The following is a 24,819-nucleotide window of genomic DNA, read 5'->3' as shown; positions in this document are numbered from 1 at the left end:
GGAGAAGAGAGCAAGAAAGTGTTTTGAACTTGGGATAATACGGAAGGAGGGATGAAGGAAACAGAACGTTGACAGAAGCAGACTGGAGGCATATAAGAGTAATCCCAAGTTGGCAGAACTTTGTTATTGAATGAGTGTGCAATGGAAACCGGCCCAAACTAGTTGCATTTGGAATGATAATTTAAATGTGGGTATTTACCTGCCAGTTCCCCTGCCCAGATGGTGAAGCTGAAGTTTTTATTTACTTCTGGGGGGCAGGGAGGAGGTACAGTATGAGCAATAGAAGCCTCCAGTTTCTCCCTGTAATGTGCCCAAGTCTAATTAGCTTCTTAGTATTGATAGCTGATCAATACTAAAAATACATGAAATCAATACATGAGCAGTACATAAAAACATGCTTGTATAAGTCTGTCTTGTTGGCAATTGAATCATGATTATTTTAGTGGCCTTTAAAAATTAAAAATAATTTTGGAGGTGTTTTAAAATGTAATTATTTTGATGGCATTTAAAAGCTATCTCCCCCGACAATAAAAATATGATAACCTTGAATTATATATCCACACCATGAAACATAATGCAGTCACTAAAAAGAATGGATGAGAAGTCAACCTTTTGACTTGGAGTGACTTCCACAAAAAAATGGTGAGTGGAAAAACAAGATCAAGAAGTATGATTAATATGATGCTGGTTTTTTGTATACAACAAACCAATGCAAAACTCCCTATACAACTGTGCTTGTATATGCAAATTATGACTAATGAGCTTGCAGAAAATATGCAACAACACATCCTAGGTGCCCACAAAGATTACTTTAAGTAAAGGATTATATGGGTGGAAGGGAGACCAGGTGGTGATGAAGCCAACATAAAAAGAAAAAAAATAAATAAAAGACTGCATTTGAAAAAGCAGATGTGCCATAATTACATCTACAAATGCATGTAAAGTTTTGCATATATGTGAAAGTGCACTCGGAATATATTTACAAAGAAATTTGGTTTAATAAAAAGGTAAAAACACAAACAGATCTAGTAAGAGGGTATATTGAATTTCAAACAAGATGAAAGGAGGAGCAAAAATCTGGATTCACTTTCAATTTATTACCCCCTCAGAGACTATTTCTGTTTCTTCTGGTGTTCAAAGTCAAGTCTTTGGAAACTAGGCTCCCTGAACATGTCAATTTTGTTTCATGTATGAGCTATTCCTGTGACATCTCCCTTATATACATCAGTTACAATTGAAGAAAACTGGCTTTTTTTTACCCCAACTGTCACAGAGTAATCCTTCAGAGGACCTGTTGTCTCTATCTGACTAGTTCAATCATTATTTGCTTTCTGCCAGCACCTGAAAGGCAGAACTTTAGTTGTGGTCAACTTCCCTACTTAATCGCAGATTTTCAAAAATTTCCTCCAAAACTGGATGTTACACTGAGTTGTATTCTTGGCTGAGCTTCTGTGATACTGTAGAGCCTTCATTACTCTGCTTCTTTCCAGCATTTATCAGCAAAGCAGTTCGAAGCATCAGACTGCATTAATGAAGAATTCCCCTTGGTCTCTGCTGCTACTACCAAGTCGGGGCTAATCTATGGCAAGAGATGTCTTAAGCAGAGTTAGGTCAGCACAAATGACATGCAATTTATGGTGAATAAATGAGCATTGTGCTAGAGAGTTCTGGAGCTCCTCATATCATACGTTTTCTCAGGTGCTAGGGGACACTTTTCTCCATCGTTGCCTATTCAAATCCTCCTAATTCTCAAGGCTCAACTCAATGGCTTCTCTCACATCACACTGTCGCTAAATCCTCTCCAGCTAGAAGTAACCTTCAGTCCTTCTGGCCCTTTCCTGGCCTGCAATAGAAATCAATCTCTACCCTTTTCTGGTATTTATCATCTTCTACCTTATATAACAATACTGTAGCTTGTTGTCTGTACTTTCAGAGTTAACTTCTGAAAGAGTAGGCACACTTTCCCATCAATTGTGTTAAGCCACCAGCACACTGCTAAGAGTAGCTACATGATCAGTGTTCTTTGACCAAATCATCCCTCAGCTGAGACGGGATGCTGAGCCACCATCTTGGAGAGGATCTTGGAGATTCTACAGGGAGTTGGATGTGTACTCACAACGATATTCTCTATTCAGAGATATTTTGATTGGAACTCTCCTCTTGATCTTTAGTCAACTCTATAAATGCAGAGACATGATCAGATAGAGCCCACTCCTTCTCATGAAGCAGAAGATGCTGTTCATGCTGTGTCTTTCCCAATTGAGCAAACATAAACATTGTTGTGTTTTGACAATCTGTTGGTATTCTAAAAACGAAAACCATGTTAATTTGTGTTAATTAGCTGATACAAGAGCCTGCTGGGTCTAAAAGAATAAGACTTAATGAAACTTGAGATTATGTATTCCAATCATACATATGGAGGTAATAACTAATGTCGATGATGAGATCAAATAAACATACATCCATACTAATGTGCTTTTTAATCCCCTTCCTCTGACTGAGATGTTCTCAGGATTGCCTAGCAGTATAACAGACACAATTAAGACTACCCAAAGAGTCTTGAAATATAAGGAAAATGCCTCATTGTACTTTTTTAGATGAGCAAATAGATCATGGCCATAAATTTCAAGTACATCATCTGAAAAGTTGTTTACAATTTAAAGGAAAGCATACTGAGCATATTATTTGAAGATAAAACAAACAGCCTTTAAAAAATAAGCATAGCCCATGCTTCCCAACATTTGCAGACCCTTTTAATCTGGTAGTAGTAAGTGTTTTTGAAGAAGAAATAAATAGTGAAAGGATAGAGAATCATAGGGAAAGGGAGAGGTTCTATTTTAGGTGTGGTGTCTGGGAAAAGAAAGCAAAAGTAGAATGTTTTTGATATTTATAATGCCTCTAGATTGCACCTGCTCTAAAACCATACACACTACTATCAGAGACAGCTGATATCTCAAGCATTGCCTGTCCTGATCAAGAATCAAGGGTGGCTCGTCCTCTCAGAGGTCTTGATCTAGTGTCCTTTAAATGTATCTTCAGCCCATCCAGAGACCTCTGGGAATTGTACGCAAGGTTTTCCGTAGCTGTCTATGGTCATTTTTCTCAGGAATATAAAAAAAGTTTACAAAGCAGTAAACTAGATGATGAATTATTTGTTTTGTATCCTTTTGTACAAACAAGCCAGCAAGAACAACATCACCAGAGACAATCATGAAAACAAGAGGATGTAGGTGTCTTTCATCGCCCATTGCTTTCTGGAGCAACAGAGAGGGCTGTAGGGATCCAGAGGGGAGATACAGCCCTTGTGTTGCTGACTTTTAGTTGCATGATTAGGGGAGCACCAACACCCTCCAGTGTAATCAAGACCAGGTGTCCAGGCCTTAGGGTCAGAGCCAAGTGGCCCTGGTAAACCCTTGGACTCCAGTACTACTCTGCTACTGCATTCGTCAGTTGTTGGGAGAGGTTGGGAGGACTGACCCTCCCTCTAATTTCGTCAGATGTAGTCAGGGAGCTGGGGTCCATGCCTTATGGTTGCAGCTGTAACAGAACTTCTGGCCTGAGCCACACATGCTGAGATGGGCTTGGAAGGAGCAGGGAAGGCTGTAGGATGAAGTGGAAAAACTCTCGTTCCCTGTTTCTCACTAAAGTTTAAGACCTGGCTGGGAATAAATAGGCTTTACAGGGAAAACAGAAATCCCTTGAGTGATCCCTCATTTCAGGTAAATACTGGTTGCCCTCCTTGCTCTTATTTTGAGGCTATAACAATCCAAGCATTGGTCAGTGTAAGAGAAGCCACACAGTGCTTTTTCCATTCTCACAGGTACAGTTCCTAATGCCATCACCAAGGAAGCTGTTGATCATTTATTCATTTGTTTGGTTATGTTTGTTCATGTATATCCTGATTAGTTGACAAAGAAGCTGTGGTGCCCCAAGGGAGCTATTGTGGTAAGACCCAGCTTCCCGGCGTCCAGGTGCTCAGATGAAGAGAATGAGAAGAGGGCGAGAAAAGCAGGAGAGGCTTCTGGAGAAGGGCTGTGGGGAACAGAATCCCAGGAGTGCTGGAGGACTGTGGTGGTACCATGTAACGCTGCCCTATCCTCTTGCATTTTGCCCTTCACTTTATTTAAAACATAGTTGCCAACACCCTCTTTTTTTTTTTAAACATCTTTATTGGAGTATAATTGCTTTACAATGGTGTGTTAGTTTCTGCTGTATAACAAAGTGAATCAGCTAGATGTATACATATATCCCCATATCCCCTCCCTCTTGCCTCTCCCTCCCACCCTCCCTATCCCACCCCTCTAGGTGGTCACAAAGCACCAAGCTGATCTCCCTGTGCTATGCGGCTGCTTCCCACTAGCTATCTGTTTTACGTTTGGTAGTGTATGTGTGTCCATGCCACTCTCTCACTTCGTCCCAGCTTCCCCTTCCCCCTCCCCGTGTCCTCAAGTCCATTCTCTAGTGGGTCTGCATCTTTATTCCCGTCTAGGCACCCTCTTTTTAAAATAGATAACTGAGTATCTGAAGGAAGGTTGAAGATCAAATCACTCTTATTTAAGCATTCATTAATTAGGTTTCTCCCAATGTGCAGCTAAGTTCAGATGTATGGTTGGACTGGGGGCAGAAAGGGAGGGTATTTGGGGTATGGATCCTTCTGGGGTAGGGCAGCCCTGGAGAGGTTGGGAAGATTAGAACATCAGCTAGACATTGTTTACCTGGACATCTGGAGAGGGAGGCATGGGAGCTGGGAGCTGAAAGAGTGAAGGATGAGGAGAAGTACAAAGACAAACCATGCTTATTTCAGAATTTCACATGGGGCTGGTACTGCCCCCATGACATCTAAAGGAATCTTCCTTTTCCTCCTCCCTCTTCCTATCCTTCTCTTCTTCTCCTCCCACCTCTTCCCCTCTCCCTCCTCCTCTTCCCCCATCTTGGAACCACTCACCTCTACTAGATATCAGGGGAAAACTGTAGGTACTATAATCCTGCTACATTGATTAAATAAATTCACTAATGTGTTAGCAGTGGAAGGGGGAATGAGAGAGCATCAGCTCCTTCAAGTGGCAAATAAGGAACACAAAGTTCAAGAAGGGAAATCATCCAATTAGTCCAAGGTCATTCTGGGACTAGAATCCAGGTTTCCTGACTTCCAATGAAGTGTTCTTTCTGCTCCACCATAGAATTTTCTAGGTCAACAAAGAACTATATACCACATATAATGTTATTTGCCTCATGAAATCAACCATTGAACTGCTTGTTTTGTGCCAACTTTATGCTAAAAGCTGGAAATTAAGGTGGGCGTGACTTTAATTTTAAAAGTACTTCATAGTTCTTTGTTCATATCCCATAAAATTATAGACTTGATTGCAATTTTTTCCATTTTACAGCTGTAGAAACAGAAAGAGGTCAAATACATTTCAGTTTGATGACCCAAAATACAGTTTCAGTTTGGATGACCTGGATTTCTTTTTCTATTTGAGTTTGCCAGTTCTTCATTCTACTTAAATCTCAAGATAAACCAATCACAGCTGCGAAAATCAAAATGCTAAAGGAAGAGACAGGAATACAAAATAGAAAAGCTTATTCCTGGAAATCATATGGTTTGAATGAATTATCCCATCTTTCCATCTTACATGAACTCTACCACCAAAACAATGGCTGTACATAAAATGAGGATAGGCTGAGATGTATAAATATGTAACAGGTGTTTCCTAGGCCAGAGACCCTGGATGTATAAAGCATGATAGCTAACATTAATAATGGTCAAAATAGAGTATTTATTTGGCTACATCCCATTTGCGTTATATCCTCTCTGCAACTATAATTTCTCCAAATATTTACAGGATGAGGTATTGGACTGGTTGGTTAGAGATAGCTAGGGTTTTACATGAGCTCCTAACAAGTCCTCCTGGTTAATATGTTAGGCTGACCCCATTTCCTCTTGTCTGCTCAGCTCAGTAGTAAGCTGCTGGCGGCAAAATTAACAGCTATGCAGACAGCGCCTACCTGGCAGGGTGGAGCCGAGGTTGCCAGGGCTGTGTTGAGAATACTGCATATCTGTGGAACCCATCAGAGCCTAACACCTACCATCACCATGGTCTATCGGATAAAAATTAGTATCTCTGGGGCTTCCCTGGTGGCGCAGTGGTTGAGAGTCCGCCTGCCGATGCAGGGGACACGGGTTCGTGCTCCAGTCTGGGGGGATCCCACATGCCGTGGAGCGGCTGGGCCCATGGGCCATGGCCACTAAGCCTGCGCGTCCGGAGCCTGTGCTCTGCAACGGGAGAGGCCACAACAGTGAGAGGCACACATACCGCAAAAAAACAAAAAAAACAAAAACAAATAACAACAACAACAACAAAAAATTAGTATCTCTGTTTTCAAACTGGGCTCAGAGAGTTTAAGTAATGTAGCCAAAGTCACACAGCTGGCACTAGGGAAAGATTTTAAACAAGCCAGTCTGACTCCACAGACTGCCTCCTAATGTTCATTAAATGTTCTGGGTTTATGAGGCAACTGGACAGCAACACCTCTCTGGAGCCCATCTTCCTCTGGCAAACTGGATCCCTGGAGAAGGGCTGCTAGTGCTAGAAAGTTAGAATGGCTGTGGCTATGAGTAGCCTGGCCAGCTCAAGTATAACATTTTTTGACTGTGAGTGAGGCACTAGTGAATAGAATTATCCTCTGCAGAAGAACAGCTAAGATGGAGCAAATCTCCTTAGTACACAAGTTTGGGGCAAAAGGAGGGGACTCAGCCCCAGTTATATTGATTTGGCAGGATAATACTGCTTGGTTTCAATAGACACTCTTCATTCTAAACAGAAAACAAGGATTTGAAAGGGCTCTAACCACACAAGAGACCCCAGTTTGATCTGGGCATGGTGCAGGACCAAATACAGTACTGGAGAAGAATGATAGATGACTGTTCTTCCTCCACCCCAAAGCCTCCAGCCTAAGCAAGTAGAAAAGCCCCATCAGACTTCCTGTCGGTAGTCCCAAATCCAGCTCCCCAGCCAGGAGACCCAGCAGCCTGGCAGGCTACTCCTGGCCAATCTCTGTGGGTAGGATGGCTTTTTCTAGGCTCTGTGGGCATGCTCTCGGTACTGTGTCAATTAGAGGATACAGGAGCTAGAAGTATTTACTAATATCCACCCCCCCAACACTGGTGAGTATGTGAGATCCTAGAGTCTGATACAGGAAGCTTTGAACATTCACTTCAGGAGGTGAGAACTATTCTTTAAGATCACTCAGATACACACATGTACACAATATCCACCCGCATCCAAAATCAAGGAAGCAAATGTTCATAATTTATGAAGGTTTTCACAACCTGGCAGATACGTGGCATCTCATCTCTTCATTCTGAAGCAAGACAGCTAGAAAAAGAAATCCTCAGGTTGTAAGTTACATCTTCCAAGCATGACTTCAGATCCTCTTTAGAACGTTAATGACACCTTCCACGTAGCTGCTGCTATTCCACTCTGCTTTGGCCGTAATTTTAATTTGTCACCATCACCCCTGTGCCCCAACCTATTCCTTTCCCAAGTACGGCAGGAATCTCATTCTAGCCCAACTGTCACTGGTCTAGGCTTTTGGCCAGCAGCAGCAGCAGAAGCAAAGGTGGCACCTGCTGACACCCTGACATCAGGTTTCTCTTTAAGAGTGGGTATTAAGCCTCTATAGATAATAGGAAGGAGGCGGCTCAGCAAAGGGCAGAAAGGGGCTGGAGTTACCAGCTCCTGCTGAAAGGAAGCATGTCAGTGATTTGCAATAGGAAGGCTAGGTGGGTGGAACTGTGAAGCCAGTGATTAGCTGATGCTGATGGGAAGGTCGGAACTTATAACAGAGCTGGCAGGTCCCCCATGGTTGAGTGCGCTAAGCAGCCTGGCAGAAGACAAAAGAACACAGGCAAAGAATTCTAGCCCTCTCTGAAGGACCACTGTTCCCATTACACGCTTCTAATGTTTTTATCAGTTCATTTCATTAATGAGTAGTGATCACATTCAAATATCTCAATGAAAATAGGATTTTGGTTTACAACAATAAGTACAACTTCAAATGGACTCCATAAAATCTGGTTCTCTTAAGTAAGGGAAATAGAAGCAGTCTCAGTCATTCACTGTACAGATTAAAATAAAACTTTGAGAGACACCATACTATGTCACCCTTTTTAGTGTAGTTGAATACATTTGGCTTTTAGAGTCAGGCTGACCTGGATTGGGTGTATGACCTTGGACAAACAACTTAACCTCCCTCGGCCTGTTTCCTCATTCATAAAATGGGACCACACTCACTATTACATCATGGAATAGTTAAGACTAAATGAGATGAGATTAGTAATGCTCTTAGCAATATGCCTGGTACCCTGTAGAAACTCAATGAACTCCCTACTTACCTGTCTGTCTTTTGAAGTCTAAAGGTACCTATTAGTTCAATGTATATTGTACGTTCTCCAACTTTTCTACAGAGCTTAAGATGTCATCAAGAGCCTTGTAAAATGAGAAATCTGGGAACAGAGAGGGGAAATGAGTAGAGGAAGCTGCAGTATCACGGGAAGTGCCATGGACTGGAGTCCTGGGCTACAATTCTGGCTTTGCTCCTTACCAGCTATGGGATTTCAGGCACATTGCTTAATGTCTTAAAAAGTCATCTTTGTTATGTGCCTCAAGGAGATACCAGTGTCTCCTTTATGGGCATCTATTTAAGATATCCTTCCTATGCACAGACATTGGGCATGAGACTGGATTTCCCACAAAGATGAATAAGACATAGCAATGCCCTCAAAGTACCTGCAGCCTAGTGAAGGAATTAGTCATGTATCCACTAACAAAAACACACTCACTGAATATGTGATCATCTTTTGAATTCCTTCTTAGAAACTTTCTATCTATCTATCATCTATCTATCTACCTACCTATCATCTTCCTTACCAGAAGATACAATGATAGGCATAGATTTATGCCAGATAACTTTCAATCCAGGCTCTTCTAATTCCTAGCTATGTGAACTTAGGCAATAAAACTTAATTTTGGAAATGAGGAAAATAATGTAATTGTTGTAAAGATTAAACAAGATAATATATGTAAATGTGAGGAACATAGTAAGCACTCAATAAAACGTTAGCTCTTTTTAGTTTGCTACCTGTATCCCTCCACATGGGATAGAAGGTGACAGGTTTGAGGGGCCCCCTTGTGTAGCCTATGTGTCCGCAATACCAATAATTCATGTAGGAACATCTCCTGCTCTCTGCTCTGAAACATGGAATTAATTGTTTTGATATTGTTTGGTACGTCTTCAATTTCAAAAGTCCAGACTTTCACATCTGAACTTTATTTTTTGCAAGAACATAATGATGGAAGCTACTTCTTTGCCCACTTTTATCATATAATGCTATCTTGCATACTTTACCTTGCCATGTTTTATTTTTAAGAGTCTTCCATTTTCTGTAAGAAAGTTTCTATAAGTTACCGAGAAAAGCATAAACTTTACTTGCTACAAGGAAACTATGAGATGGCAATGAACTCTAGGGAGAATCACCTGTAGGGGAGCAAAATTTGCCACCCCAAAATGTCTCTGGCATATGGGTTAATTTAAGCTGTAAACAATCAAGGCCCAAAAGACTCTGGAAGGAATTTTGACCTCCTCCTCTAACTGCCTAAAAGAATGTAGACAGAGGGACCTCTTCCAGTAATGGAGCTGTCACCATAGATGACTATAGTATGAACTAGGGCTGTAGACAGGTAGGAGCCTAGCAAAGTCTGTTTGTTAAAATTCCTCTCTGTGGGGCTTCCCTGGTGGCGCAGTGGTTGAGAGTCCACCTGCCGATGCAGGGTACACGGGCTCGTGCCCCGGTCCGGGAAGATCCCACATGCTGCGGAGCGGCTGGGCCCATGAGCCATGGCTGCTGAGCCTGCACGTCCGGAGCCTGTGCTCCGCAGCGGGAGAGACCACAACAGTGAGAGGCCCACGTATCGCAAAAAAAAAAAAAAAAGAAAAGAAAAACCACCTTTGATGAAATGTTATTGTTTCACTGTCTAAGAAGTGATCAGGGGCTCAAATACCGATAGTAACTTCAGGAAGTGTCTGGTGTCCTGGGCCTCGATTTTCAGAAAGCTTCACCAGGTAGAGAACATGTGTTGTTTCCATGCATAAGGTGTGTAAACCAACGTTTCCAGCTGTATAAAACATTGGGGATCACATTTCCTTTAAAAATGTGAGCTTTACTGATAATGCATTGCTATGGGTTGAATTGTGTTCCCTAAAAATAGATAAATTGAAGTCCTAACCCCCAGCACCTCAGAAGATGACCTAGTATTTGAAAAGAGGGTCATTACAAAAATAATAAGTTAAAACGAGGTTGTTAGGGCAGGCCCTAATCCAATATGACTGGTGTTCTTATCAAGAGGGGAAATTTGGGCACAGAGACAAACGTGCATAGAGGGAAGATGGTATGAAGAGGCAGAAACACAAAGAGAACTCCATGTGAAGACAGAGGAGTGAGGAATCTACAAGCTGAAAATTGCCAGCCATCCACCAGAAGCCAGGAGAAAGGCATGGAAAAGATTATTCCTTACACCTCTCAGAAAGAACCAAACCTGCTGATGTAGAACTTCTTTTTTGCTACTTTATTACACAGCCCTAGGAAAACAATACAGACATTAATATATGACTTAAATTGCTAGTTTCTAGTATACAAGAAAAAAAGAAATAGACTTGGAGTAAATTTTCCAAATATCACTGTTTTTATTCCAAACAGAAGCAATTGCTTATAGTCCCTCAGAGAAAATATCTTTATATTTGAGCAAATACCTTTATGTTTCCAAAGGTGATATTTATAGTAAGACTTCTCACCAAAATTGCTCCCCAACTTGTATCTCAGCTGCAAACCATCGTACATTAACTCCTTAATTAGGTCCTTAGCCTTTATGAATGAGTAATCCTTCTTGTGATAGGTTCCAATGCAGCAAGATTATCAATATACAGTTCAAACTACAGTGACTTCCATATCCTTCTTATTTCTGAATTTTCTGTGGAGATGAAGGACTAACCCAAGAAAAGCCTGCTTCATTTTAATCTGTGATATATCCTTTTCAATGTTAGTTATTCCCAGTTAGACCCAAATGGAAAATCATTTATCGTGACTTCTGTCAAAACTGGAAGCAGTTTTGCCAACTGGTAGCCAAATGGAATTCCTACTAGAAGAAATGCTTTCATTTGTGACTTAAACATGTACTCTATTCTGAATCAATGTGCAATTTCCACTATATAAGAGTTTAGCCAAATTTTTTCCCTTGTGAGTAATAAATGTATTACCGGAATTATTGCCTGAATGTTTCAGATCCAAAGGTGAGAAAGTTAAGTCTTCTTTCTGAATGGCTTCATTCTGACTATGACTCACTATTGTTTCCCTTCCATAGGACTAGGAAGAAGAAATTTCATTCGGTCTTAATTCAATCACAAGAGCAACTCTGGTGAGCCAACCAGAGCCAATTACTGTCCTGTGGGCAGTGTGTGTGTCAGTTGAATGAAACTGAAGACCTTTGACAGTGTTATGGAGAACCTTATTCAATCTCTTGCCAAACACTAAGAGTAACTGCTTGCCAGGGAAACTTTTTCCCCTGAATTTGAGATTGCAAACACCCTTTTTGCAAGAAATCTTGACTTCAGCAAAGGTGCATGTGAGCCCATATTTTCTTTTCATTTTCTGTGGATGTTGTCTCTTTCTATGTCTCTACCTTGCATGCATATTTGATCACTCCTTCCATCTGTTAAAAAAAAAAAGTTCTGTTTCTTTCGGGCAAACACTGGCAAAATTCTTTTGCTTCACATCATTTTCTAGACATGTTGACTTTGCTGTAGCAAAAGTGAAGTTCTCCAGAGAGAGGAACATGAATGATAACATACTAAAAAGGGGGCAATCTAAATTTACACATGTTATTAGGTCAAGTCTATAATTTAAGCCAAATGAATAATAGTTCATTTGCCAGATGAATTACTATATTTACATAATTTTTAAATCCCAAAGTTTCTATTCTTGATCCAATAAAGTCGGTAAGTAAGTCAGAAAGAGAAAAACAAATACCGTATGCTAACACATATATATGGAATCTAAAAAAAAAATGGTTTTGAAGAATCTAGGGGCAGGACAGGAATAAAGACGCAGACATAGAGAATGGACTTGAGGACACGGGGAAGGGGAAGCTGGGACAAAGTGAGAGAGTGGCATGGACATATATACTCTACAAAATGTAAAATAGCTAGCTAGTGGGAAGCAGCTGCATAGCACAGGGAGATCAGCTTGGTGCTTTGTGACCGCCTAGAGGGGTGGGATAGGGAGGGTGGGAGGGAGACGCAAGAGGGAGGAGAGATGGGAATATATGTATATGGATAGCTGATTCACTTTGTTATACAGCAGAAACTAACACACCATTGTAAAGCAATTATACTCCAATAAAGATGTTAAAAAATAAAAAAATAAATGAAATAACTGAAAACATAACACACAGATTACTCTTCTACTTTTTTAGGAAAAAAAGAAAAAAGACAAGTTTCTCCAAGTCTTTCTAAAGTTTTCTAATCCACAACACATAGCCACAAGCAATATAATCAATCAACTGAGAGGTGGAGGAAGTTGTACAAATTAGTAAGTGCTAAGAAGAGGACACAGCCAAAGCCTGGTCTCAGGCAGCAACATTAGATTGAGGTCATTGTATATCTCGATCAATCCACTAAATTAATGAGCCCATACTCTACACATTTACAGCATAAGACACACAGAAGATATGGTCATTATCCTGAAGGTTCTCGTATCGACTTGAAGTTGAAGTACTGACTTCTCTCGCCCAAGCTAGCCAAGCTTTTATGACTGTCAGACATTTGGGAGAGGAAACGTTCTATTATTTACTTCCAGGAGAAAAGAAACATCATGGGGTTCACTGAGGCCCTACCAACAGGAGCTGTAGTGTAAAAGTGGAGGTGGCCTCTCCTTACTAAGTACATGTCCAAGTACCTGAGTTCTCATAAGAGAGAACATTCCATATATGCTGGTATCCAACTGTGCTGAGTAATGGAGAAATAAGCAAAAGACACCTGAAAAATATTACTAAAAACTTTTCATCCCTGGTCAGTTTGGGGATTTGAGAAAAAAAAGACATAGATGACAAATATATCTTAGGAACCAAATGCTCCTGCATCTCAGTCCTGGATCCATCACTTATAAACTGTGTGACCTTAAGAAAATTTTCCTTATCTTCTTTTGGCATCTCAGTTCCATCACCTATAAAAAGTGGAAAATATCACTATCTACCTCATAAATTGTGATGATTAAAAGAGATAACATCTCTACGGTACTTAATTTAGAATTTGGTTCACAGGAAGCATTAGATAAATGTTGGCCCTAATGTAGTAACAAAACACAACTGTCATATGTGTAATAAAATATATGTACATATTTTTATACATATGCATATATAATATTACATACAATTTGAATTATATTACATAAATTATATGTATTATATACTATATATATATATATATACACACACATATACACAGTTTAGTTCTATAATTGAATGGGTACAATTCAGTTAATGTTCAAAAAGCAGTTTGCCTGGACCAAATGATCATTTACCCTAATCCAGGCAGTAAACCCCTATTGTTAAGAGTCAATCCTATCATTTTCTGTCAAAGGAATAGACAAAATCCTGGGCCTGTGTGAGCTGGAAGGAGCTAAGTTAGAATCCTGACTCGAACACTTAATATATATGTGACTTTGGGTGTAATGCTTATTCTCTCTGTGTCCCCATTGGTGAAATGAGGAAAATAAAAAAGTACTTAGCTCATAACATGTACATTTTTAAAAGAGATAATATGGGAGGAAAGTGGGCCCTGAGATGAGGCCAATAAAGCTGGTAGCTAATGCTGAGCCTTGTAATTCATGTTAAGGGGCTCAGGGGTAAGGGGAAGTGTGAGTTTTACTTCAGTAGCACCAGAAAGATGCTGAAAAGTTTGGGTCAGAGGGGCAACCAAGCACAAAAGTCCTACATGGGCTAGTTCGTATTTTAAGATGCTCACTCTGGCTACTGCAGGGAGAAATGATACAAGATGAAAAATGGATATGGTGGAATTGAGGGCAATTTTGACATTTTAAGATCATTTGTTTTTCATCTCGTGAAGGAAGAACACCTTGAATGTGATACTCAAAATGTGGTCACCGCACCAGCAGCATCAGATGGGAATTTGTTAGACATGCAATTTCTCAAGCCCCTGCGCAGACTTACTGAAACAGAAATTCTAGGGTTGGGGAGCAATATGTGTTTTAACAAGGCTTCCAGGTGATTCTGATGCACTTCTAAAGTTTGAGAACCACTTTTTTTTTTTTTTTTTTTTTTGTGGTACACAGGCCTCTCACTGTTGTGGCCTCTCCCGTTGCGGAGCCCAGGCTCCGGACGCGCAGGCTCAGCGGCCATGGCTCACGGGCCCAGCCGCTCCGCGGCATGTGGGATCTTCCCGGACCGGGGCACGAGCCCGTGTACCCTGCATCGGCAGGTGGACTCTCAACCACTGCGCCACCAGGGAAGCCCGAGAACCACTGCCTTAAGAAAACAAAATTGTTTCCAAAGGCAAGACTTAGCAAGGCGTGGAAAGATGGTTATAATATCACTTCACTTCAAGGTCAAGATTCTGGAAAATAAGAGCAGATGTACAAAGAGAACAAAGATGGGTATTGTTTGCATTGACAAATATAATTCAGGTTTTTCAAATTCCTTATTACATCACCAACAGTGTACTCCTGATGGAATAATTAGCAGCTTGAGAGAAAGGTATTTAAACTCTAGTTTGAAGGGCCAAAACAAAAATAACAAGTTTAAAATTTCTTAGTAATTGCTAGGTAACATAACGATTGTTACATGAGAAGAAAAACCATAAATCAGTATCCAGAACTACCCCAAACCAAAATTCCTTCTAGTCCTGTATTTCTGTGATTCCACGGACAGAAAGAGAATTTTAACTCTGGTATTTGACAGTTTAGTATTTAGACCCAGATGACTATATCTGAATATTCAAAATCTGAGGCAAAAATTTATATCTCAGTTTTAACCCAAAGAAGTACACTTGAACAGAGATATTATTGAAACTTGATGGGATGCACCTCGTGACGTACAACAGTGAAAGGGCATAGCTTATCAAAAATAAACAGGTATACTAGGAAAAGGAAGAAGTTATATACAGCATAGGAATTCATAGTTGAAGGTAGAAACGTGGTAGAAAAAATTTGCATGTCAAGAAGAAAACCAAATTTGACAGTAACAATGAAAGAGTACTACAAACTTCCAGACCAGAGAGAGAAGACAGATGATGCTTTCCTTAAACAGAAAAAATACTTGGAGAGGGTCAAGATACAATAGTGATGGGGACTCTAATTATCCTTACGGCTCTTGGAAGACATTCAAGTCCACAACAGAATATAAAATATGTTTTCTTGTCTTAATAGCAATTTTATCCTTCAGACAGGAATGGAAATCACCTGAGAATCCATTATTCTGGCTCTAATTTTGACTAACAAAGAAATGGTTTGCTATGAAAATATATTTGAAATTTATGGAGAGGCCATTTTGCTTGAGGGATTATAATAACAAAGGAATAGAAATATTTATAAAATATTCTTTGGAAGAGCACTCACTTTTGGATGTGGATATTTATGCCATGTCAATGACTTTGTTCTGGCAGTGAAGCTATTTCTTTATCTAGACAAGATGCACATCTGATTGCTTGATCAGGTACCTTCTATTTAATTGAACTCTAATTGGGTGATGAATAGGAAGACCTTTAAACTGTTGGTCTCCAAATATCTATGTTAGCTGAGGCTTTACCTAAAATGATGGTTCTCAAACTTTAGGTTATATTAGAATCACCTGGTAGACTTTTCTTTTTTTAACATCTTTATTGGAATATAATCGCTTTACGATGGTGTGTTAGTTTCCGCTTTATAACAAAGTGAATCAGTTATACATATACATATGTTCCCATATCTCCTCCCTCTTGCATCTCCCTCCCTCCCACCCTCCCTATCCTGCCCCTCTAGGTGGTCACAAACCACCGAGCTGATCTCCCTGTGCTATGCAGCTGCTCTGGAAGACTTTCTAAAACACAGAATTCTGGACTCCATCCCCAGAGTTTGTTTCGTAGGTCCACTGTGGGGCCTGAAATTTGCACTTCTAACTAGTTCCCAGATGCTGATGCTGCTGGTCCCCCAACCATTTTAGAACCTCAGATCTAATGAAAGAAATAATGTCATGTTGAAGCTCCTCTAACTCAAACTTTCCAATTCTCCTCTTTCTGCCTAAAGAGGAAACACTCCCTAGTTTCTGAACCCTGTCTAGGCATTAGGAGCTCCTCTAGGAAGTTTTAAAAACACCTATGTCCAGGGTCCCTCTGCCCTTGGGTCTAATTGAATGAATGCTTTTCCAACCGGACCATTAGTTAAAACTTCCCAGGTGGTTCTATTCTGCAGCCAGTGTGGAGAAACTACTGACCTTTAGGCTAACAGGTCTTGAGTGTTTAGCTCTTCAACCTGATCCTGTTGGCATCATCAGCTGAAAGCTGTCAACTAGGCAACTTACCCTCAAATCCTGAGGTAATTGGGTGACTAAGCACACTGAAAGGGTTCCTTTGTTGTAATAAGAACTGATTAACTACATCACGGTTACCATGACCTAGACACCACAATTTTGAGTTGACACATCAAATACTAAGCATTTTGACTACCACATCATCAGCAAACAAGTATGTCTTGACCATTTACAGCATACAAGGGAAAACAGCCCTTTGTATGCCTTCTGCAGGTAAAGAGAGAGAACCACTATGTCACACACATGAACTCTGGTAGTTGGCTTCCTGTCATCATTTTCAGAGAAAACAATGTTAGGTATGGCCCTGGCAAATCCCTTTGAAACAGTCAGGGGCTGGTAGGACAGGATTGTTGTAATCTATTGTAAAGGACAGTACACAACTGGTGCTCATATGTGACTGAGTAATTTAACAAGGTCTGATCATTTTAAACACGTGAAATTTAAACAAATGTAAGCCCCTTATTTATAAAAATGTTTTCCTTGGTTTTGAAATCAATGAGACTGTCAATTCTACATATATGTTTTTTAATCAGTACTTAATATTGTTTTACTGTGAAACCAGACTGAATTGTTACATATGGCAAAATGGGGGAGTGGTTTTTAATTCTATATTGTTCATTTGATTATGAGTTTCCTTATTTATTTGTCCTAAGGGAAACATTTCTCAAATCAGTGGGCTAGCATACTAAGAACACATTTATTATATCATTTATTCCTCAGGACCATGTTCAGGAGCAAACTGATAAGTATTGATAGAATTGATATATATGGATAATATATTATCCACCTTCTCAACAATGAAGAAAGATTATATTCATGATGGCTGCATGCATTATCAGTGATTAATTCACCTACAAGAAAGTGACATATTTAACCACTGAATTATTGTGAGACTATCATATAGCTTTATTGAAACAATCATATTTGCATCTAGATTAAGGAAAATACATTAATCTGTATTTGTAATGGGAAATAGGTATTTTCATAACACTAGGACAAGTATTTAAATATATGTGACTAAATTTTCAACACAAGTTCTCAATGTTTATTGGTTTAATCTGTGCATATTTTCCTCAATTCAATAAAAAACTTTTACAAAAATATGTAATTTTATGCAAGGACTTTTGTGTGCTTACTAAATATTAAACTTCAGTACTTACAACAGAGAGAATCTAGAAATGCCAAGGAAAGAATGTAGAAAAGTCACCTCAGAAACTCTGGAATTTACTTACAGAGCCCAACTCCAGAGTGCTTGCTAAGTGTTGTGTTTCTTTCCAGAAGCAAAGGAGAAGTCATCATGCAACAAGAGTATGAGCAATAACCAAAGAAAGGCATTTTTTAAGAGTGCCTAAAATGTGCATTTTAAATGGACATGGGATGGAACTCTAATGAGATCTTGTGCAATTTATGGCAATAGCAAAATTTTTTTTAAAAAGTAAGCTAGACACAAGCATTCATTTCCAAAAAGAGAGAAGAAGCTGCAATTATCTTAAATACCTAATCAAACATTAAGTATGCAAAACTGCTCTCTAATTTTAGGGATCTTATTTGTCCATTTTAAGAATTACATTGAACTGATATTTTCTTTAGATGAATATATTTTCCAGATAGACAGGTAGATATATAAATATATATATATGTATATATAGGTAGAGATAGAAAATAGATAGCAAATATAGATGCTGCTTTTTATTTTTACTTTTAAGAAGTGTTTTCCAGTCTTCTTCTTGTCATAATAACATAATTTTCCTGAAGCAGCACCAAATTTAGATAGTCTGAATTCTAATAATTAAGGCATGAGATGAAATTTATTTCCTTCTATAATACTAGATCCAGCCAGCTGTATCAGCAGTATCAAGCACTCTGGAGTTGAATGAAAGACATTATTTGATAAGAGATATAAAGAAGTGATATATATTTTTTAAAGTGTAGGGAGGAGATGGTAAAATGAATGAGTAGTGATTCTACAGCTTAGTCATCCAAAAAGACAAGAAAAAACAACAGGTATGGGAGAGAAAATAGAGATGGTGTGGGACAGGACGGCAGTTGTAGATGTCTTCGCCTATGCCTAATTCTTATCACACAGCATATGCTCAATAAAATTGTATTGACTGACTTGCTAAAGACTCTATTTATGGTATTATGATTTTAAACTTTCTGGGAAATTAAAATAAGAAATAAGACTTTATACAGATACTAAACATGAGAAAAATTATAAAAACAAAAATATAAGTAATTTTAACAATACACAGAATCCCTCATAGTTATATGTGTTGCTCCTCAAATCAAATCGTGCTCATTAAAACAAAGAGGTACTTCCCGACTTATTTCCTCAATAGCGAGTCTTCCCTGCACCCTCTGCCTTGCTCTTCAAAATACTCACCTATAAGCTAGATTTAATATTTAAAGAAAGAAAGGAATTAGATCATGCTGCTCTCGTATTTATATTTTCCCAACAGTTTCCCATTGTACTTCAAAAACAAACTGTGGGGCTTCCCTGGTGGCGCAGTGGTTGAGAGTCTGCATGCTAATGCAGGGGACACGGGTTCGAGCCCTGGTCTGGGAAGATCCCACATGCCGCGGAGCAACTAGGCCCGTGAGCCACAACTACTGAGCCTGCGCGTCTGGAGCCTGTGCTCCGCAACAAGAGAGGCCGCGATAGTGAGAGGTCCGCGCACCGCAATGAAGAGTGGCCCCTGCTTGCCACAACTAGAGAAAGCCCTCGCACAGAAATGAAGACCCAACACAGCAAAAATAAATTAATTAATTAATAAACTCCTACCCCCAACATCTAAAAAAAAAAACAACAACAAAACTGTGTATCATGAACTACAAACCCCCGCATCATTTGGTCTCTGTCCACCCCAACCTCCTACCTCCAACTAATCTTCCCCTCTCCCCCTGTCCCATTGTACTAGGACCCTCTTCTCAGTTCCAGAAATACGCTAAACTCTTTCCCACCTCAAGGCCTCCAAGGGCGCAGCTCATTCTGCCTGTAATATCAGACTCCTCCTTCTTTGCCAGGGTCACCACTCGGTTCGGTCCCAGCTAAATCCTGAGTGTAAGGAGCTTTCCGGGTGTTAATCTCTCACAGCTCACTGCTGCTCCCTTCATAGTACTTATCACGGGTGGGAGTTATGTAATTGTTTCTGTGGCCATTGCCAGTCTCCTTTAGTGTGGTGTCTCCATGTGGGTGGAAATTGCTTCTGTCTGGTTCACCACTTTATACTCAGCACCTGTAGCAGAAAGCCTGCCATACAGTAGGTGCCCAGTACTTCTGAGATGAACTTATAAATTACAGTAATAAGTGCCAGGATTCTACTTAAAGTATCTAGATAAATTGTATTCTTTACTTCGGAAGTGAAATGACAATTTAATGGCAAAGGAAAATTCAGTTCTACCTAATTGTCTGTAAAAAAGCAAAGGTTGGGCCTCCCTGGTGGCGCAAGTGGTTGAGAGTCCGCCTGCCGATGCAGGGGATACGGGTTCGTGCCCCGGTCTGGGAGGATCCCATATGCCGCGGAGCGGCTGGGCCCGTGAGCCATGGCCGCTGAGCCTGCGCGTCCGGAGCCTGCGCGTCCAGAGCCTGTGCTCCGCAACGGGGGAGGCCACAACAGTGAGAGGCCCGCATACCGCAAAAAAAAAAAAAAAAAAAAAAAAAAAAAAAAAAAAAGCAAAGGTTACTACAAAAAGCTAACAAAACTCTGGAATTGGGACAATGAGAATGAATCCATTTTGTGCCCTATATGTGAAACTTTCAAGCCTGAGTAGGAGTAAAATATTCTATTCACCTGATTTTTTATATTTTATTTCTTTGTAGTAAGAGCAATTAACATGAGATTTACTCTCAATGAATTTTTAAGTGTACAATACAGTACTACTGACTATAGGTCCAATGTTGTACAGCAGATTTCTAGAGTTTATTCCTCTTGTTTAACTGAAACTTTATGTCCATGGATTAGTAACACCTCATTTCCCCCTCCCCTTATCCCCTGATAACCACCATTCCACTCTTTGATTCTATGAATTTGACTATTTTAGATACCCCATGTAAGTGGAATGATGCAATGTTTGTCTTTCTGTAACTGGCTTATTTTGCTTAGCATAACATGCTCAAGTTTCATCCATGTTGTTACATATTGCAAAATTTCCTTCTTTTTTTTTAAGACTGAATGATATTCCATTGTATGTATATACCACCTTTTCTTTTTCCACCCATTTGCTAGGTTGTTTCCACATACTGGCTATTGTGAATAATGCTACAGTGAAGAGAAGAATCCTAATTTCAATTCTTTTGAAGAAATACCCAAAGTGAGATTGCTGGATCATATGGTAGTTTTACTTTTAATCTTTTGGGGGACCTCCATATTGTTTTCCATAGTGACCTCACAATTTTACATACCCACTAACAGTGTGCAAAGGTTCCAGTTTCTCCACAACTGCAACACATTGTCTTTTGTATTTTATTTTATTATTTTTTGTCTTTTGTATTTTAAACTTGTTTTTAAATTTTGAGTTTTTAAAATCTTCATAAAGATTCAATTGTAAATAACAGTAAATCAAGCTCTCCATCTTTTAAAAATAGTTACTGGGGAAATAAATAAAAACTTATGTCCAGCCTCCTATTCTAAGTCAACAGGTGTAGTGATGATGATTTGATAAAGAGCCAAATGATAGTTGATACTTTCAAAAAGCCAGTGTCACATGATGAGGGAAAAGTAATTCAAATGCTTGCTCAGAACACAGTCACAATTTTCATTTTAAATTTTCAGTGCAAAAGAAAAACAATGCTCTTCAGGACTTTCTTTTCGTTTACAAAGACTACTGTTTAAGGAGGAAAAGAAAATAGCAATTAAAAAATGTTTAACAAATATGGGCAAATGACCATACGAAATCTTAATAACCAGAAGCATTGAACCATGTTGATTTGGGCTCATAAAGTGGTCTTTAGATGATTGGAAAATACTAGGGCTCTTGTCTGCTATTCTGAAGTGCATTTGTGTAAGTCAAGAATTACAACAAGAGAATTGTTCTTGGCTTTATAAATACTTCGCATGAACTTTTGAAATCAGATGTGGTATCTTTATGTACACAATTACCACAAGGATAATAACTGCAGATGGTAGGTGAACTCTAAATCTGTAGCCTTCTGGGATTTTTCACTCCTAATTTTTGTTATCATAAGCTTTTTACCAATATACTATGTAGACAGATTCCATTTTTAGATATCTTGAAAGCAAAGGAAAAGATCCTATGTAATCTCTACTGTCCTAAGCATTTCGGTTTACTTATCTAATAGAGAAATGTAGTGGTATGTTAAGGTACTTAAAACTTTATTTTAGGGAGTTGATTAAAAGAATTAAAAAATTAAAATATAATTCTTTTGAAAGTCTCCATTTTCCTGTTTTGAGGAAGTGCCACAATAACCATAATATATAGAGGGATTTTATATTCTCCTCTTAAATTTCATATGTGACATCTTGATAGAATTCCCCAATGACCCCCAAGTCAGGGACTTTCCCAGGAGACAAAAATGTCAGTTAATAACTCCAATTAATCCAATTAGTTTTTTAATAAAAGGAATTTTAGATAGAGCCTGAAGGCTTATTGGAAACTAAACAAGCCCCAAACCTACCTAGAGATGGAGATGGAAATGGAGATGGAGATGAAGATGTGGAGATGGAGATGGGGTTGGAGATGGAGATGGTGATGGAGATGGAGAAACAGAGGTAGAGGTAGAGGTAGAGGTAGAGGTAGAGGTAGAGGTAGAGATAGAGAGAGATTTTCATGAACATAAGTGAAAGCACAGACCAAATATAAATGGCACCTGTCAGAAGTTTTAAAGTGTTTAGGCTATTCATTTACAAAAATATGTTTCTTAATTTATCACTGAGATGATGAGTGCTTTGTTGGATACAGATTGAAATAAATGCTTACAAGAGACATGACCAAAATGTGACAGTATATCAATAAGCAATAATAACCAAAAACAGAATTACCATATGACCCAGCAATCCCACTACTGGGCATATACCCAGAGGCAGCCATAATTTAACATGTACTCTGATGTTCATTGCAGCACTATTTACAATAGCCAGGTCATGGAAGCAACCTAAATGCCCATTGACAGATGAATGGATAAAGATGTGGTACATATATACAATGGAATATTACTCAACCATAAAAAGGAATGAACACTGGGTCATTTGTAGAGGCGGGGATGGACCTAGAGATTGTCATACACAGTGAAGCAAGTCAGAAAGAGTAAAACAAGTATCATATATTAACACATATATGTGGAATCTAGAAAAATTGTACAGATGAACCTGTTTGCAAAGCAGAAATAGAGACACAGATGTAGAGAACAAACATATGGACACCAAAGGGGAAAAGCTGGGGGGGGGGGTTGGGGGAGGGTAGTGGGATGAATTGGGAGATTGGAATTGACATATATACACTAATTTGTAGAAAATAGATAAATAATAAGAACCTGCTGTATAAAAAATTAAATTAAATTTTTAAAAAGGAAGCTTAAAAAAAATGAAAGAAATGTAGTACAATCCTCCTAAAAAAAAAGCAGCAGTCATAACCAATAACCAAAAATTAATAGATTACATGGCACTCTAAAATTTGTTTGTCAGGTAAGAGGATTTGGGAAGCCAAAAGTCACATACAAAAGAAATATTTAAAATTAAGTCCTCTATTTATTGTTATTTATTTGCACATATTTATGTAGGTCACAGCCTTGTTTTGGCAAACTAACATTTTATGTATCTTCAATGAGAATGTCATTATTTCCTAGTAAAAGAACTCAATATTGCTACTTATGTCAGGAACGAAATGGAAGAACATAATCCTGATTTCTATACCTACTTCACTTTTTTTTCTTTTCTTTTGACTCAAGAGAAGTGTCCCCTGTCCATTTAAGATTAATCTTTCCATATGTGATCTTTGTATGATTATTTCCCAGTAACCCAGCACTGATCCTTCTCCCCCTCCATTGTTGCCTCAAAGATGTTCAAATTCCCCCCCAATCTTTGAGCAATCATTTTTCTCTCTTCTTTATTTTGCTAAAAAATTTCACTTGGTATATTTCTCCTACTTCCAGTTCCATCCCAGCCGCTCACTTTCCCTGAAAATTGGCTTTTGCCTCTTTCCCACCTGAGGCTACTCTCTATAAAGTCTCCTTCTAACCATAAAATTCAGTTGTTTTCTAAATCCGCATTCTCCTCCTGAACATTAATAAAAAACAATTTTTTCATGAGAAAAGAAACCAACCTTTCTTTCCTTGACAATAAACCCCCAATCTCCCTTTCCTTAAAGAGCATTTACTTTAAAATCATGCAACTGTGAATTCTTTTTTTGCCCTCTAAGGTATAAATCTTCTCCCAGCCTCTTTCCAGTTTTACAACCTAGGAATGCCTTTCTCTAGGACCTGGAATTATCTCTTTGGTAGATAATTGAGAAAGATAAAGCCTCCTATCTCCCAGTTTCTGTGAGAAGGTAGGAGCCTAACTTCAGTGAGTGTAGCAAACACAGATGGCCTCATCACACTAACCAGTGCTTTCCCTCTGGCAAACCTAGGTACTTAACAACTCTCCTGTCTTTTGTTTCAATGGAGTTGAGGTGACTCTCTCCCAATTGCAGTAGTCTTGAATAAAGTCTTCCTTGCCTGCTTAATTCCATCAGATGCAATTTTTCTTTGACGACTGTCACCTCAAAGAATAAATTAAAATAATGCTTAATTTATGCATGTCAGATTCAGAAAAAAAGAGTTAAGAAAAAACAAAGCTTTTTTACATGCTATTCTGAACTAGTTAGTCCCATTAAAGGCAAATCCATATCCTTTAATTACTTGTCCCTGAGTGTCATTATCAAAGACAGATGACTGGGCTGAATTGGACTGAATGCTGAATTCAGGATAGAATTCATTTATTTGGTCAGTTTTTTCATCCATTCAATGAGATTCTTTTGGCAACTTCTAAATACTAGGCATTGCATAATAGGCATTTACTATTAAAAAGATAATAATATCAGGTCTCCTTCCACATGGACCTCACAATCTAGGCAAGGGTGACAAAATGTAAACAGTCATTACAGTACAATGTGATCAGTGCTCCTGAGAGCTCTGATGACAACAATTATTCCAACCTCATCCCTGTCATATGCCTCAACTCTCCCTGGA

General features: G+C 39.0%; 1 long non-coding RNA gene across 2 annotated transcripts in view; it reads right to left on the bottom strand.

Moving 5' to 3' along the window:
- Positions 1-2,299, bottom strand: part of LOC132477672 (uncharacterized) — a 40,187-nt gene extending 37,888 nt beyond the window's left edge. For both annotated transcript variants that reach the window (XR_009530306.1, XR_009530307.1), the window contains exon 1: positions 2,117-2,299. This is a non-coding gene — a long non-coding RNA (uncharacterized LOC132477672). The remainder of the gene's footprint in view (positions 1-2,116) is intronic.
- Positions 2,300-24,819: the final 22,520 nt, after the last annotated feature.

This window comes from Mesoplodon densirostris, chromosome 17 (assembly GCF_025265405.1).
Source record: "Mesoplodon densirostris isolate mMesDen1 chromosome 17, mMesDen1 primary haplotype, whole genome shotgun sequence".
NCBI classification, from domain to species: Eukaryota; Metazoa; Chordata; class Mammalia; order Artiodactyla; family Ziphiidae; genus Mesoplodon; species Mesoplodon densirostris.
Note: the sequence above shows the minus strand (reverse complement) of the source record. Positions and strands in the feature narration are given on the sequence as shown.